At 43.3% G+C, this 15639-nt stretch overlaps 1 protein-coding gene across 2 annotated transcripts in view; it reads left to right on the top strand.

Moving 5' to 3' along the window:
• The first annotated feature begins 1928 nt into the window (after nucleotides 1-1928).
• Nucleotides 1929-15639, top strand: part of IMMP2L (inner mitochondrial membrane peptidase subunit 2) — a 920367-nt gene continuing 906656 nt past the window's right edge. The window contains exons 1-2 of one of the 2 annotated variants that reach the window (XM_055134369.1): nucleotides 1929-1968; nucleotides 2543-2615. The gene's annotated coding sequence lies outside the window, so the exon portion shown is untranslated. Of the gene's footprint in view, nucleotides 1969-2052; nucleotides 2188-2542; nucleotides 2616-15639 lie in introns of those variants that run through there. The other variant, XM_055134376.1, reaches the window with a different exon arrangement.

Below are 15639 nucleotides of genomic sequence, written 5' to 3'. Positions count from 1 at the left end.
GGAGATGCGGGCTGAAAGTAGACTGAATATGATGGCCACTTAATACTTCTACAGCAAACCACAACACCCAAAAGAAGAAAGAGAGCAAAAGGGAATGACTTGACACAGAGGTGGGGTGGGGTGGAGGGGATGGGGTGAGGGTGGTGGGAGGGATGCTGGGACCATTGTTGGTGGAAAATGGGCACTGGTGGAGGGATGGGTACTCGATCATTATATGACTGAAATGCAAACACGAAAGTTTATGTCTGTAACTGTATCTCATGGTGATTCACTAATAAAAAATTTTAAGATATCAGTGTTGCTGGAGCAAAATCTTTGAAAAATCTTTTAGACATGTGATAGCTTTATATGAGTTGTCAGGTTTGAGTTTTAGGTTATATCACAAGTTAAGGGCCATAATTTCAGGTGTTTGTGGGTGGGAAAATACCATATTGAAATAAATGAAATGCAAAATACCACTTGGCAATGATTTTGAAAGTGCAGTCTTGGGACCTCTAAGGTCTGTTCCTTTTTAAGTGGCAGTTGCAAAAATTTCCTTTTTTTCAGCTATGAATTTACATGAGGGCCGAATTTCTTCATAATACATTAGCTACAACAACATACCACAGCAGAGTGAATAAATGCAGCAGAATCTGAATGTGAGAATTTGGCTGTTTCTTCAGTTAAACAGGAAAGAGATTTTCATACACAGATACACACATACACAGACACACATCTATACACACACCTATATATATTTTTGAGTTTTAAAAAAGTGGCCACAAAGTATTCTTTATACCACCATATTATGGTTTACTATTTTAAAAAATGATAAACTCATTTCTAAAAAATTTAATACCATAAATATGTGCTATATAACTCACCTAAGAACTTATAAGACCCTTGGTTATTTTCAACATAGCAAAGAGAGCTTGAGATTAAAAACACTGAGAATTGTTTACTATTTTGTACTGTTTACTGTTTGCTATTTTTTTGTTTACATGATATCTTTGAACACTAGGCACGATACCTAACCATAATCTAGAACAGAATTAAACCACTTAAGAACATGATCCCCCCTCCCCCTTGCCCGCAGCCCCCCCCCCATGATAGTTTTAATGCTACAGAAGGGTCTGCTTTCCAATAAGGACAACTTGTATTTTAATGACACACATAAGTCAAACAGCCAAGAATCTAATGAATTTGAAGAAAATGGGGGTATTCAGAGTATTTACCAACACTTCTTCATTTTTAATAAACTACCAGGTAAGTTTAGTAGAAAGGACAAATCTCTAAAGTTTTATCTGCACCGCCCCTCCCACAATCAATATCCCAGAGGCCAGTGGTGATTGTCTAACAATTGTTGGACCTGCATACATCTCACATGTGCATCTTTAGTTCTGGAACCTGTATAAGGGGTCACTCTTGGTGTTGGCTATTTTAATGGTGTTCGACTACAGTGCCCTGTGAAACCGTGTGTGCTTTGCCTCTTTAGGTGCACAGTCAAGCGATCGCTGGGGTCTCTTTCCTGAGCAGTGGAGCAAGGAGGAGCTGAAGAGTCCACAGATTGCCGCTGAACGTGGAGTAAGCCACAGCTCTGCCACTGCTTTCGCCTGTGTCTCCCCACTAATCCCCTACCCCTTACATTTTGCTGCCCCACCCTGTGTTGCTGGGGGAATTTCCCCAGGCTCTACCCTCAGGCACACTGGCGGGCTCGGAGGACCCTTACGGGAAACCCAGGCTGGAACCTGGGGCGGCCGCGCACGCAGCCCGCGCCCTGCCCACTGTCCAATCCGCTGGGACGCGCTTGATCGCTGATTCAGTCGCTGAATCCACGCCGGGTTTTGGGTGTAGTCCCGGGAGCGCGGTTTCCGTCGGGGGCGGAGCTTCGCGCCCCCCCTCCGCGCGCCGGGAGGTGGAGGCGGGGCTTGCCGCCGGTGGAGGGCGGGGCCTGGTCAGGGACTTCCCCAGGGCCGCGCTGCGCATCGGGTGCGGAGGGCGGACCCTTAGCGGCGGGTGGGGGGCCGGGGGTGGAGGGTGGGGGGGCTGGCTAGTGCCGTGTTGGCTGGAGGGGGGGCGTCTGTGGGGCCGGGTGAGCGCTCGATCGCTGTGCCATGGTTGTGCCTGGGCTTGGGACCTTAACGGGCTGAGGCGCCCGAGCGGGGCTGGCGGGGAAGATCTCGGGCCCCGCGCGGGTCTCGGGCATGTGTGCGTGCGCGTGTGGGTCGGGGCCCCGCGCCCCGGCCACCTGCACCCTGCCTCGTCCACCTCCTTCTGGCGGATTCGGGTGGGAGTTCAGCGACAGGCCACCCAGACACCCAGTGCGGAGTTGGCTCGGCTCCTGGGAGCCCGAGGGTCGCCCCCAGAACGTGCCCCTTGCTTGGTCCGTTTTAGGGGAGCCCACCCTCCTCCCTTCTACCCCCACCCCGTCCCCCCCGCCAAGCCCTGGGGTTTTGAGAAAGCACCAGGGTGACCATCTGGAAGTGACTGGCTAGGTGGTGGGAATTCCTGAGGCTGGAGCGTCAGGACTTACAACCACGTGTCTTGTCATTTTCACTTTTAGGGTTTTGGCCAAATTGGGCGAGGGCACACTATAAGCACTTACCCCTTCTCGCCGAGGAAGAGCGGGAGAAAGGGTAAGTAAGGAATGATCCGGGTGGAAGGAGATAGGGCTGTCCAGGGGGCTAGCGAGAGGAGGAGGTCTGGATGCAGAAATGTATCCCCCGTCCCTCCCCCCGGGGGGGGGGGCAGTGGGCAGTGTCTGGGTTTACATGCCACACTGAGTCAGGAACTGGAGTATCACCTTCAAGGGTCACTAAGGCTCCAAGCCCCAGGTGTTTTGTTTTTTTTCCCCCTCAGGCTCATGGCCAGGATCCCAGACTGACGTGGACAGTGAACTGGTCATCTCTGCTTCTCTTAGCAGAGAGTTGGTCTCGGGGTTCCTGTCTCCTATAGCTTCTTAAATAGTATTGAAGAATTATGCGCCTGCTTGATAATTCACAGGAACCCCCCCCTTCTAAGAATCTTTACACTCTTTTTTTTTGGGGGGGGGGTCACACCCTACAATGCACAGAGGTTACTCCTGGCTCATGCACTCAGGAATTACTTCTGGCGGTGCTCAGGGGACCATCTGGGTTGCTGGGAATGGAACCCAGGTCCGCTGCATGCAAGGCAAAACCGCCCTACCCGTTGTGCTATTGGTCCAGTCCCAGAATCTTTGCGCTCTTAACAAGGACACCTCTAGCCCCCCCAACCCCCACCCCAGAACCCAGTTATGAAACATACGCTAACTTCATAGCAGTATCCATAAGTGTTGAAGTTCTTTGGGGATCTCAGGAGTGGACCGTCTTGGGAGCGGGTAGAGAAGGTGCTGAGAAATAAATAACTGGGCTGGGCTGGGCTTAATTTTTCCATCTCTTGACTTTAGCTTTTAATACCCTTTCACCAACATTGTGTCCACTTGTGAAAAGTTGCCAAAGAGCACATTAAGGTTCTTGCTGTGATTTTTTTTTTAACTGCTCTTTTTTTATTTCACTGGTTCTTGGGTATTTTCGCACTGCTTCTTTAATACACCTCTTTCATCTCATACTGGTGAAATGAAGCTGCCCTGGAGGGTTAGGAATACCTTGCACATCCCATATAATGTATACAATGAAGTTTAAAATTAGTTAAGTTCTGGTTAGTCACCAGCAAGAAAGTAGCCAACTACGTTCTTGGATACTCAGACAAAGGGAATTGTTCTCTGTGGCTATCTTTGGCTGCCTGTTTCTCAGCCACCTTGTTTGTATACAAGGGGCATATGGTCACCTATGTGATTTACTTTTAAAAACTCAGAAAATATTCATGGGCATTTTAATGGAGTCAGTAGATTCTTCTTTCCCTAGACTGTTTGAGATGGTTATTTGTGGATCTTAACTGTTCAGTGTTAATACAGAAGATCTTCCCTGTCTTATTCATCCTTGTAAACTGCAAGTCCCTGTTGTATTGGGAGAGTTGTTTTTTTTTCTTCCAATTTTGTTGTACTTTTGATAATAGACTTTCAATGATGACAAACTACTGTATGTCCTTGAATGGCTAATGTTATAGTCACTTCTGGTGTACAAATGTGCTGGTATACTTAGATGAGGATGATTATTTGTGTTGTTCCCTAAGAATGATCTAAAAAACCACCAGAGTATTAAGGATGATGCATTTGGGAAAATATTAAAGGAGACTCTTCACTTATAATGGCTACTGTGCACTTGAACTTCATTTGTATTTGAAGTGAAAAAAGTTGGCCTTGTTTTCAACATAGTTAAAAAAAATTATTCAGAATGGAAGCTTGCAGGTATATAGCTACAAATGCATTCTCAGATAACTAGTGCCTTTTTCTTTTGTATATGTATGTGTTTGTGTGTGTTTATGTATATGTATTACTGCTTACTAAAGTTATATGTTTTACCTCTGTATTATTGACTTTTTACTACACTTCCTTTTCCATTCCAAATCTTCATGCCAGAGCAGCATGTATATCTTTTAACGTCTTTCAGACCCTGACTTGAATCCTGTATCTTATTAGCTCTACCACTTTGGGCAGTTAAAACTTCACTACTCCTTAAGTTATCATCTGTCAAAACAGAATAATGAGTAAGACAATGTAAGAACTGGTGCCCAGCATATAAATCCTAACTTAATTTCCCTGTTTCTCTATCTCCCATCATGTTGTTTTGATCTTTCCACTTGATTATGGAAAGCAATCGACTGCTTAATTTCCTAGTAGTGCTAAGCCTCTTGGGTATTTGCATTTACACCAGTGATCATCTATTATATCTCATCCAGGTCCAGCACCTGATGTGGCTCAAATTTCCCCTCGTGGAGCATTCCACAGCCCTGCCCTCAAGGTTGTCAGGTTGAAAAATGAAGGGGAAGAGTTTCAATAATGTGTTAAAAATAAACTGAACTCTGATATTGTTGCCAGAGTGAAAAAGATGTACTATCACATTCAGGGGAATACTTTTTTTTAAATGTAAGATTTCTATTTCAGAAATGCCTTTGGTTTTTTAAGGATTACAATAAAAATGTTGATGCTTCATGTCCAAACTGTCATGATTGCGCCAAGTTGTGGGCTTAACATATAACTAAGCTGTGTATTAAGTATATCTAATACTTCTCTGGAGCCAAAAAAGACAAATCCACAGACATCTGATTTCACACCAGACATCTGGTTTCACTTTGTCGAGGAGTACATTTTGTCAGTAGATTATAGGCGTATCAGCTGTACTCCTGTATTTTGTGGCATTTCTGTCATATGCTCTGGTCTGTAGGATTTAGTATGATGTTTTATTCAAATGACAGCACACTGTAAATGAACACCTGGTCAGATAAGCATATCTCCCACAAGTGTCTCCAGTGTCATTGTTTTTACAAGTTAACAAGGCAAAATTGTTTCTCTCCTTGGTGATTTTTATGTACGTGTGGGAGAAAGTATTCTTTGAAAAAGACTCAGGCACATACTGTAGTCCATAAATTTATTTATTTATTTATTTTTCAGAATGTTGGACAATGTATTTATAGGAATAAAATAATAAATTGCATTTAGGTTTCCAGATCTGGACTGTAAGCTTTAACCAGTGTTTACAAGTGTTTTTAAGAATAGTGTATTTGAAACTTTATCTAAAGTGACTGGGCCACATACTTCCTTCTGTTTTGAAGTAGCCAGAATATAAAGATACTTTGTAAGTTGTCATTCCTGGGCTTAGGGGAAGGTGCTGTCAGTGGGTGATCGTATATACAAATGCCTCCTCTGAAAAATGGTGTAATTACTTTTGATTACTGTGAGTCTTGGTATTTGTAAAGTAGCACAGTATTTGGTTCAAAATAGGTCCTCCAAAATTAAATAGTAGTTTAATTTTCCTTCTTTTAGGTCCTAGCCATAAAAACTTTTCTGTCTTACATATCAATCCTATATACTTATTAGGCCATTGGCTCTGGCCCAGGGAAATTACCCATAGAATCTGGGATTTGGTAGGAAGGGCTGGAAAAAGAACATGAAAAATAATGACAAGGGGAAGGAATGTTGAACTGAGAGAAGAAGGTGATAGGTTTTTGCTCAGTTGATGGACTTTGGTTAATGAATTACTTGATTTTAGAAAGAACCCTTTTATCTGTAGACTTTTGCCTATAAACTCCATTGTTTAATGTTAACTTTTTTGGGGCGGGTCACCATTGTTTTTCCTTAAGTTCTGAGTTTTGTTTCTGTACTAAAAATTCATATCTTTCCCCCAGCCACCCTTCCCCACCCTACACACACCTACCACCTTTTTTGCTCTTTGGGTGACTTGCAGTTTTTAAAAAATATTTATTTGATTTATTTTTATAACTATATATATGTTCAGTGACTGATGCTGCGGATAAGATGAGAAATGTCCTTGATTAAGGAGCTGATAGCCAAGTGAGACAATAGACATCTTGATCAACGGCTCAATTATTATATGCTGTTGACCACAATATAGATATTGCCAGTGCAAAGGTAGTATAGCAGAAGCCCTTGATCCTTGATGGGAATGCCAGCCGTCATTGTGTTTAAGTTAAGTCTTGAAAGGTGAATGTGATTGGGCATCTTGACAAGCAGCAGAGAGCATTTTCAAGGGAAGCTCTTAGTATGAGTAGTTGTGCATGGCATTATGAAAGTACTGTGTGTCCAGGAATTAATTATATGGGCATCCGTTATTGGAGCGTGAACGGCAAAGTCGTGAGTGAAAGGAAATGAAACTGAATAGCTAATTCCAGATGCACTCTTGAGCCCCCAAGAGAGCCATTGAAGAAGTATGGGTGACCTGAAAGGTCACTTTGAAAGTGGTGTGCTAGGTTCATTGAGGATGGGATTGTGTGGGGTGTGCAATGTGGCAAGTTTGGGAGGCAGAGCAGATAGTTCATTAGTAGGGAGAAAAGGAGGTTGAAAGAGTCGAAGTAGTGGAGATAGAGGAGAACTGAGCGCGCTTAGGAAAAATGTTTTGAAGGAGAAATGACTCATGTGTATGACTGAACGTGAAACAAGTGTGAGGCTGAGGAGGCTAGAATGAGAGGACGGAGAGAACAGGAAACAGGTCTGAGGAGGGAACCTCAGCTTCAATTTTACTGCAGATCCCATCATATAACTACAGTTTGAGGTACTTGTGTCTCTGTGCTTATGGGATCCCGGTCTGTTGGTTCAGTCCTATCACCAAGTAATATTACAACAAGGTGACTGAACTGCAAATCAAGAGACTGATTTCCAGGCTTGGCTTTGATAGAAATATCACACACTTAGTATGTGATAGTAGGTAATTGGGTTTCTCTGAGCCTCATATGTGAAACTGGATTGTGCTCCAGATTGCTTTGCAGCATGCAAAACCTTGTCACTGGACACAGTGATCTCAGTGTTGCTTTGTTGTGAGTCAGCAGTAAGGGTGGCTCCAGCACAGGGGAGGCTGTTGGAGGTACAGCCTGGAAGGAAGATCTGGGGCTGAAGGATTCACCTGTGGACTGCTGCTGTGGTTCATGTTGGTTCTTCTCCAGGATGGGTGTGACCTGGGGCTGTCCTCACGTCTCGAAAGCTGTCTTCTTCAGGAAGGCAGGGGACCAAGGAAGATGTCTCTGGTGCATTTGTGACCTAATGTTACAGGTCAACCATCACCATTTTTTGCTTCTGTTGAATTCACAGGCCAATCCTGACTCAGTGTGGAGCAGAGAACAACAGAAAGACACCATGCAGTCACTGGGGACCCTCTTGGCAATCAGAGTAACAGATTCTTGTTGTTGCTTTGAGTTTCAATGAAGAATTTATGTCTTTTATTTTTTTCCATTTTTTTGGATTTGGGGCCATACCCGGTGATGCTTTTTTTTTTCCCTTTTTGGGTTATACCCAGTCATTGGGCTACACTAGCATGCGGAAGGTACAAATGTAGACATTACTGGTGCCCGCTTGAGCAAATTGATGAACAACAGGATGATAGTGATAACAGTGATAAGTGATACTCAGTGATGCTCAAGGTTTACTCCTGGCAGGGCTCAGAGGACCATATGGGGTTCTGGGGATTGAACTCAGGTTGACTGCATACAAGGCAAGTAAGTGCCTTACCTGTTGTACTATCTATCCAGCCCCAGAATGAGTATTTTATTTATCGTTTATTGAGTCAACATTGATTTATAAGATTGTATTTGTTTTAGTGGTACAATTTCACACCTTTGTTGCTACTCAATGCCTACTACCAAAGTATACCTCTATCTCTGTTCATTGTATCCCTTCTGTCAATCCTCATCTTTCTCTCCCTTTGATAGCTCAGTTCTGTCATAAGAGTCTAAGGGTTTCTTTCATTTTACTTTGTCTTATTCCCTTGCTTTATTTCTTTACTGAGAGAATTCTGTGTTTGTCCATCCCTTCTGAGTCACTTCCAGCGTGATACCTGGAGTTCCATTTACTTAGTAGCAAACTCCAAAACTTCATCTTTTCTTATAGTTAAGTAGTATTCTATTGTACGTATATTTATATATTAAAATGTGTTTATACGTATATAAAGCATAATTTGTATGTATAATACTATATATAAAACACTATATTAAAATATAATATACATATATTTACAATTTCTTTATCTATTCATCTATTTTTGGGCACATGGGTTCTTTCCAGTTCTTGGCTGTTGTGAATAACACTGCAGTGAACATATCATTTATGAGGATGTATCAAAAAAATACCATTATCTTTTTGAATTAATGTCTTTAGCTGCTTAGGGTAGATGCCAAAAAGTGGAATTCCTGAGTCATAGAAATTTTAAAAATTTTTAAAGATTTTAAAAGTTCTGAATTAAAAATTATTTTTTTATTTTTGGGTCACACCCGGCAATGCTCAGGGGTTGCTTCTGGCTCTGCACTCAGGAATTACTCCTGGCAGTGCTTGGGGGACCATATGAGATGCTGGGAATCGAACCCGGGTTGGCTGTGTGCAAGGCAAATGCCCTACCTGCTGTGCTATCACTCCAGCCCCAGTTCTGAATTTTTTGAGAAGCGTCTATACAGTTTTTTGTTGTTGTTGTTGTTTTTGGGTCACACCGGTGATGCACAGGGGTTACTCCTGGCTCATGCACTCAGGAATGACTCCTGGCGGTGCTTGGGGGACCATATGGGATGCTGGGAATCGAACCCGGATTGGCCGCGTGAAAGGCAAACGCCCTACCCGCTATGCTATCACTCCAGCCCCCAGAAGCGTCTATACAGTTTTTTGAGAAGTATCCATACAGTTTTGAGAAGTGTCCAACTTTTTATGGAGACAGAGCCATATGGAGACAATACCTCCATGGTGAAAGAGGATTCTTCCCTCCCCCAACACCCCAACCCCTATTCTCAAGTGTTTTACCTTTTACGTTTGATGGTTCCTCTTTGGGCTTTTGTCACAGTTCCCTCACATGTTCTCTGTTGCATTTCTTTTCAGTTGATTCCATCTTTCAGTGAGAAACGTTAGGTCTATTGGGGTTTGTTGATTTTTCTGTTAGTTTCCAGAGCTCTGTCGCACCCCGGCATTTCCCCAGCCTTTGGTTTGGATCCCAGAGCACAGGTGGCATCTCTGTCTGCTCAGATCTAGTGTTCCAGGAGGGCCTGGGCAGGGGTTAGATGCTACACGTGTCTCAACAGTTCTGGTGCCAAGGGTGAACAGCCCTGGGCAGTGCTAATGTCCCGTGAAAGTTCACAGTTCCAAGTCACAGTTACAGCCACCAGTGTCCCATAATCATATAGACCTGGGCCAGTGGTGGTGGTTTTGTGGTCATGAGTGTGGCCCTGATGTTGAGGGAACTGAGCAATGACTGTGGCTTGTGGCGCTGTGTATCTGACACTCACTGTGGTGCCAATGTTGAGTGGGCCTGGGTGGCAACCAGGAGTCTTGCAGTCTCAAGTTCTGGCACTGACTGGTGCCCAGTTCAAGTGGACCGGTGCCTACCACTGGCTGTGGTGCTGATGTCAAGTGGGCCTAGGTGGCAACCCGAGGTTCACAGGAGCAGCTAATGTGCCACAGTCACATAGGCTGGGGCTGCCTCTGGGGAATCCAGGCTGGGGCAGGGATGAGTGAGTCTCCGCATGGAGTCTCATTCCCAGCAGGTGACAGAGAAGATGCTTATGGGTGTGCTTGGGGTCCTGCCCATTTGGCTGTTGGCTCAGAGGGGATACTGGCGTTGGGGCCCCTTTGCACGCTGGCTGTGCCTTGGGAGGAGTGGGCGCTGTGTGTTGGCTATAGGGTCTGGCCATTTTGCTCATAGTCTAAAAAGGACTGGGTGGCTGGAGCAATAGCACAGCGGGTAGGGCATTTGCCTTGCACACGGCTGACCCAGGTTCGATTCCCAGCATCCCATATGGTCCGCCGGGCACGGTCAGGAGTAATTCTTGAGTGCAGAGCCAGAAGTAACCCCTGGGCAGTGCCAGGTATGACCCAGAAAGCAAAAAAAGAGGGGACTGGCAGAGGCCAGTTGTGTTTGTCTTTGCAGAGTGAGATGTCTTAATAGCTATCTCTCTGCCCCCTGATGGTTCAGCTAGGGATAGGTGGAGCTCTCCTCCGGGATTTACCTTCATCCCAAAGTGGCACCCACCAGTGCTTCTGTAGCATGGATGGGAGAGGTCACTGAGGTGGTAACTGTTCTGACGCCAGAGCTGTATATATAGTATCAGAGGATTTGGGTACTGGGTGGAAAGCTTGAGAAATAAACTGAGGCTGAGAGGAAAAGGAAACCAAAGCGGTTGTGGGGGGCGGTATTCCCAGGTGAAATTCGTGGGTCTCAGAGAGGTCAGTGAAGTCGAGCCCAGCGTGGGGCTGCCTGGACATCGTACAGGGCAATTGGCGGTGGTGGAAGGGACAGAATGGAGTGAGGGAGTAGGAGCTTCAGTGCAAGCTGTTGCCAGCTAGAAGCTTCGGTGCAAGTTCCAAGAATTCAATGGGATGAAAAATTGGTGACTGTTTCATGACCCCCATCTGCAGGTGCCCAGCAGCGGTTTTAAGGTTCCCTTCTATCCTGAGCCCCCTCCCCAGAACATATAATTGAGTGAGCACACAGCCCTTCATACCCCCTCCCCAGAACGTATGATTGCACATCTTTGAAATCTCTTCCTGATTGCAGCCTGTTGCTCTGCGGTGGAGTTTCTTTCTTGGTGATGGCGTTTCCCTCTAGTATCTGCCTGAGGTGTTTTTTGGGGGGATGGGGAACATACCTGGAGATGCTTAGGGATTATTCCTGGTTCTGCACACAGCGACCACACAATAATCATTCCTGGTGGGCTCAAGGGATCATGAGGGGTTCTGGGGATAAAACCTGGGCCGGCTGCCCTACTTGCTCCAGCCCCTGATGGTTTGGTTTTTGTCCTTTGCAATGACCTTGCTGTTTGTTTGGGTTTCAGATTGTTTTCCCATGTAAAGTGAGCCAAGTATTGGTGTCAATTGGCTGCAGATATGGGAGGAAGTAAACATTGATTCTCCTGAGGCAGGACCCTCGCCATTCTTGACTCCATCTCCTTGGAAAGATTTTGTAAACCATTAGAGTAACATAGATCTTTATCAAGCCTTCAGATCTTTCTTTGAAGAAGTAGTACCTTTCTGTTCTCTTGGGAAGGGCAGTAGGTGGAGGTGGGTGCAAAGCTGGCAGTGCTTAAGGTTTACTCCTGGCTCAGCACTCAGGAATCGCTCCTGGCAAGCTTGGGGGACCATATGGGATGCTGGGAATGGAACCTGGGTAGGCAGCGAGTGAGGCAACACCCTACTGATGTACTATTGCTCTGGCCCCCAGAAGTTGTGCACTTAATCAGAGGGAATTATAAAGAGGGACAGCAACAGTAGCATGAATCCGTTGGTCTCCTTAGCAATAATATTAGACTTTATTCTAGATAGTCTTATCTCCTTGATGAAGTCTCTGAGTGTCGGTTCTATGTACTTTTTTGGCACTTGTACCTTGCCTAGATTATAATCATTTGTGGATTTTTCTTAAGCCGGAAACTTTTTTGTTTGTTTGTTCACATCTGGCTCTCTGCCCGTGAATCACTCCAGGCAGTGCTCAGACACCATATGCAATGCTGTTGCCGGCGGACTAAACAGGGGTTGGCTATGTGCAATGCAAGTCCCTTACTTCCTACGCTTTATCTTTCCAGCCCTAAACCAGAAACTTTTTTTTTTTTAAATTGAATCACCATGTGGAAAGTTACTTACCTTTCAGGTTTAAGTCTCAGTTATACAATGCTCGAACACCCATCCCTTCACCAGTGCACATATTCCACCACCAAGAATCACGGTATACCTCCCCCACCCCCCCACCCCCCCAGTCCCCCACCCTGCCTGTATAGCTGATAAATTTCACTTTACTTTGATTACATTCAGTATTTCAACAAAAAAGTCACTATTATTATTTGGAGTTTCTCCCCCCAAAGTCGAACCTGCTGAAAAGGAAGCATTTGTTAATTTGTTTTCCATTGATGAGAATGAAGAGATATGAGGTTGAGCGGCTGCAATAGCGGCCACGTGGTTTGGGATTTCTGTATTTTAGTATTTTAGTAACTAAGCCCAGAGAAATTTCTGCTAGAAATTGCATCATTGCAAGCTCATACCTCTCTGCTACTTTATAGTCCACATATGAGTGCAATCTTTCTATGTCTGCCTCTTTCTTTCTGACTCATTTCACTTAACATGATACTTTCCATGTTGATCCATTTCTATGTAAATTTCATGACTTCATCTTTTCTAACAGCTGCATAGTATTCCATTGTGTAGATGTACCAAAGTTTCTTCCAGTCATCTGTTTTTGGGCACTCCGGTTTTTTCCAGATTGTGGCTATTGTAAACAGTGCTGCAGTGAACATAGAAATGCAGATGTCATTTCTACTATACCTTTTAGCCTCTCCAGTATATATTCCCAGGAGTGTTATTGCTGGGTCAAATGGAAGCTCAATTTCTAAACCGGAAACTTTTTGAGGTAGGGTCTATATCTTATTCTTTTCATTGTCCCCGGTACTCTAGCGTGATACTTGGTATTTGCTAACTGAAATGTACTGTCAGGAGACACAGCTTTTTTCTTCCTAATTAGGACCAAAGCAAATGAGCAAACAAATATGAATATGAACCCTCTACACCCCCACAACCCTCACCCCCTCCAGTTATTCCTTTGTGATTATTTCAAAATCCTATTTTTGAGTTTCTGCCCAGTGTGGCGAGTTCACATGCTCTAGATTGCTAGTTTTCAACTATAGGTCCATGAACTAGTGCTGGTCCGCAGGTGTGAAAAAATTGAACCATTGTTTTAGTGCCTGCCAGAGAGGCTGCTGGTGGGGGGCATATGGGGGGGTTGGTGGGAGGAAGGCTGGGGACATTGGTAGTAGGAAATGTACACTGGTAAGGGATGGGTGTTGGAACACTGTATGACTGAAATCCAATCATGAACAACTTTGTAACTGTATTCCTTACTGTGATTCAATTAAAAAGAAAATCCAGAAGATGAAAGTGTGTTTTCTTCCATGTGATAAATCATAAAAAATGTAATCTTTGAAATAGTATCCAAAAGTTTATTTTGAGGACTAAGTCTTTGTAATGGTACTTTGACACAGACACTTTTATATATATTTCTGTTGAAAAATGTTTGTAGCATTTATGGTCAGCTTTTGAAAAATTATCTTGTTTGTAGCTGGAGGACACATTTTAAACACGTTATTATTAAGTACTAGTTTGGGGACTTGTGTGCAGCTTAGACTTTTAAATTTAATTTAATTTATTTTTTTTATGAAGGGAATGTTTGTATTATCACATTTTTTATCTTAGAATAATTTAATTTCAGATGATTTTTGCATTATGTAGTTCAATAAATTCAGAGCATCGCAACATTCTTTTTTCCTCTTTGCTCTTTCATGAATTTTCCTGCTGAGTTTCTCTTTTCAAGAATGCCTTCTCTCAGGGATCACTAAGAAAATGATGGCTAGAGGAACCAGTTAGGATGGGAGATGCATGCAGAAAGTAGATAATGGACCAAACATGATGGCCTCTCAGTGTCTTTTTTGCAAGCTATAATGCCCAAAAGTAGAGAGAGTGTATGGGGAATATTGTCTGTCTTAGAGGCAGGGGGAGGGTGGGAAAGGGGAGGTATACCTGGGATATTGGTGGTGGGGAATGTGCACTGGTGGAGGGATGGGTGTTTGATCATTGTGTGATTGCAACCCAAACATGAAAGCTTGTAACTATCTCACGGTGATTCAATAAAATTTAAAACATTAAACAAAAATGCCTTTTCTCTTCAAGAACAACTTCCTATTGGCTACTGCTGTCCTCTTTGTTGCCAGTACCTAGTGTTTGCCATCTCTGGACTCAGTAAACTAGTGTCATGGTAGGGGATGAGCTGGCTGCGGGGTTCAGAGCAGGCAATGTGAGGAGCAGTGAGAGTGTAAAGACCAGTTTTGCTGAAGGTCAGGGTCGATGGCCAATTCTTTACTTATTAGACCCTAGAATATATCTCCAGTGCAGTAGTTAGTTGGGAAAGACTAGGTAAAAAGTTTTACCTTGATTTTTAAAACACACTCTCTGTGTTTAGTGAAGTTTCAGGTTTCTAGCGAAACTGAACGAAAGGTAGATATGCTCTGGACCCTTGGTCGTGTGTTTTCTCACCCTTCATCAGCCTCCCCTGGTTACAGCTGATGACTCACACTGACATATTTGATCAGCTGAAGGTCATAGTTTATTCAAGATTCACTCTTGGTGTTACATGCAGTGGGTTTACGCAAATGTAAAATGGTCCACTTTATGGTATCATCAGGATAGTTCCACTGCCCTAAAAAATTCACTGTTCTTGGCTTAATACGTGCCTTACCTCTTCACCCAATTCCTGGCAACTGCAGATTTCTTTACTGTCTTCATTCTTTTGCCCTTTTCTAAATGTCATATAGTTGGAATCTTAGCATAAGTGGGTTTTTATCTTAGCTTTAAGTTTGCCTGGTTGTGACAATTTATTCTCAATGCCTTTTGGTATTTTTTAAAATTGTTTGTTCCTTTAATAAGAGTTTTATTAGTGTCAGATTAAAAACCTCAATTATTATTTACTTTTGTTAAATAATGTTTAGTGTCATTATGTAAGGATAGCGCAAAGCACTTAAAAAACTAGCTTGTGGTTTTATGAATCATTTTGTATTACATAAGAGAAGTACCATAGTTAGCACGCATAGGGTATGACCACAGATTTGAAGATTATTTGTTTGAGATATATACCTGATGGAAATATATATAGTAGTGTGATGTTAATGCTCCAATATGTACTCAGTAGATTATTTTTGTGGACTTTATAAGCCTTTTGTCAGAATTCTGTGTAAATTTTAAAGATATGTGATAAAAAATGTGAACCAATAAAAATTGATTAATTGTCATACTTGATTACTGTTTTCAAATTAAAAATATTTTGGAAAATTTTATAGAAAAATCATAAAGAAAAGGAATGAGTTCCTGTTAAAGAAAGTAACACTGCTGAAAAAATGACTAAGTCTGAGAAAAGTGACTGCATTTTTTTGTTGTGGTGGTCTGGGGATTGAACCCAGGGCTTCATATGTGTGAGGGAGGAATTCTACTGCCTAGTTCCATATATCCTGGTCCATACTGTATTTTTGTTTGTTTGTTTATATTTGGGCCCTCACCAGGTACAC

Source organism: Sorex araneus, chromosome 1, assembly GCF_027595985.1.
Source record: "Sorex araneus isolate mSorAra2 chromosome 1, mSorAra2.pri, whole genome shotgun sequence".
Classification (NCBI taxonomy): domain Eukaryota; kingdom Metazoa; phylum Chordata; class Mammalia; order Eulipotyphla; family Soricidae; genus Sorex; species Sorex araneus.
Note: the sequence above shows the minus strand (reverse complement) of the source record. Positions and strands in the feature narration are given on the sequence as shown.